The sequence below is a fragment of the Crocodylus porosus genome, unplaced genomic scaffold, assembly GCF_001723895.1.
Source record: "Crocodylus porosus isolate Cpor-Errol unplaced genomic scaffold, CroPor_comp1, whole genome shotgun sequence".
NCBI lineage: Eukaryota > Metazoa > Chordata > Crocodylia > Crocodylidae > Crocodylus > Crocodylus porosus.
Genome location: NW_017728939.1, coordinates 8,198,344 through 8,200,755, shown reverse-complemented (window position 1 = coordinate 8,200,755; position 2,412 = coordinate 8,198,344).

Sequence of the window (2,412 nt, the reverse complement as noted above, 5' to 3'; positions counted from 1 at the left end):
GACAGCGTTGCCACACCGAGGGCCGCGGCTGCCGGGACCGGAAGTAAGGGGCCGGAAGCGCTAGCCGCTCGCTCCCGCTCCGCCGCCGTCGCCGCTCCGGGCACACCGCGCCTGCGCCGCCCGCCCACAGCGCATGCGCGGTTCCGGCCGCCTGCCGAGAACAAAGCGCCGGCTGAGAAGCGCTGCGCAGGGCCTTCGAGTACGCATGCGCGGTAAGCGGGAGGGCACAAAAAAGGATGGAGCACCCCCTCCTATTACGCCTGCGCAGAGATGCAGCGGCCCTGCCTCGTTCCGCCGAGAACAAAAGTACCGAGGGGGTCCAGTGCGCATACGTACAGTCTTAGCCCACGAGGAGGGGCTACACAGCGCACGCGCAATCGCAGCCTTGGGGCGAACAAAGCGTCTGGGAGCGATTGCAACGCATGCTCTTTACAGCACCTCCCCCTCCCCCCTCCCCTGCCGTTCGACGCACATGTGCGTCTTCTGCCGGCCCAGGGCATGGACTGGCTGCCGCTGTGCGCATGCGCGGGGCCTTGCCTGGCTTGGCCCTGGCCAGCATGGGGGGGATGGAGCCCTGGTTTGGGGTAAGTGTTAGACCCTGTGATATTTGGAGCAAAGCAGCCCAGCCCTGGCTTCATGCTCCCCTTCCTGAGCACTAGCAGGCCTGGCCTTGCTTGCCTGGGAGCTCAGCCAGCCCCTGCCAGAAAGCCTGCAGCACGTTTGACATGCAAGCCTCCCATGGCTGATACTGCCACACGAAGCATGTGGGTGCACTGGTTATAAATCCGCCCCGTGCGTGCATTGTGCAGGAGCCCCGGGGGCCGGGTTAATGTGAGGATCACTTGGTGCAAATCTTGATTACACCCAGAAAGCTCCCCCAAGGGATGCTCTGTAGGATTGACCTTCACTTGGAAGGCCACCAGGCATTGACCTTGGCAGCCAAGTCAACATCAGCAGTAATTATCCTATAAGTCAGTGGTTCCCAAGCTCTTGACAGATAGCACACCATCAATTTAAAACAATGCAACCTTAAGTACCAGCAGCAAATTTTTGTCATATAATCTGTTAACACCAGTGACGATGCGTATGGGGTACACTCCCTGACGGGCCATGCTTGCGTGTGCCCCTCCCCGGACTCAGGCAGCACCAGTCGCCCATGGTTAACACGTGCCACCGACAGGTTCTCTGTGTACTGCTGGTGGTACCCGTAGCACAGATTGGAAACTGCTGCTATAAGTGATAGGTTAAAATAAGTGATAGGTTAAATTCATTGTCCCAGAGTATATACAAATAGTATACACATAGATCCGTTTATGTCCTAAAGCAGGGAGACTGAATCTTCTACATTTTTATTTCCATCAGTTTGTGACGGGAACATAGAGAGCTCATTTGAGGAAAGCAAGTTTCTTGATCTCTGAATGTCTTAAGTGACATGCCCCCTTAGAGCCTGCACTTGTCATATTGCATACAGGCAGAGTTTGAATCCAAAAGACTTCTGTTGATAGCAGGACTGATTTCATGGTAGGAGTCTTGTTGGTGTAGCTGGGACTGAACTATATTTCAGCCAGGTCTCTAAAGCATGGAGTAGATGAGTGGTGCCCAATATGTTCACCCCACAGGCTAGATGGGCAGTACCATATCTGGCTGCAGGCTGGATCAGGCTGGTGGGCTTGACCCATCCAGCACATGGGGCTGGTGGAGCAACTCCATCCAGCCCAGGGACTGCACAGCCTGACCCAGATCCATCTGCAGGGGGGTGGGGAGCAGCTTAGTCCCCATCTGGGTGTGTGTGTGGGGGGGCTGGATGGAGCTGTCCTGATCAGGATATGTTGAGGGGTGGATGGAGAGCAACCTGGTTCTGATCCAGACACATCGGGGGTGGGAGTGGGGAGCAGCCCAGCTATGATCCGGATGCCAGTGGGGTGGAATGGCCTCTACTTGGATGCATGGAGGGGGCAGGGAGCAGCCCAGCCAGATCCAGATACACAAGGGGCAGGCGTGTCCCTGATCCTGCTGTGCGGCAATGGCCTGGGCAAGGCTGGATCCCACTGCATGAAGCTTCCTCACTCCCCAGCTGCCAGTTTTTTCCAACCTGCAGAAATCCTTGTAGGCAGGATGTCACAGGTCTATGGGCTGGATTTGGCTGGCAGGCCAGGGGTTGAGCACTGTGGCGGGCTCCTGCGTTAAGCCACCCACCTCTCTGCGCCTGACTACCTTCCAGGCTCTGAATGCCTCCCTAGGGGCGCCTTACCCTCGGCCGACCTGTCTCCCGGAGCACACTCACTAGTCCGGGGGTAACGTCGCCACCACCACCCCGAGAAGTGACTGTCTCGGCCCTGTGTCCTTGGGGAAACACAGGCCTAATAGTCCGACGGGTACTCGACCCGGTACAGGCACTTGGGGCACTTCCCC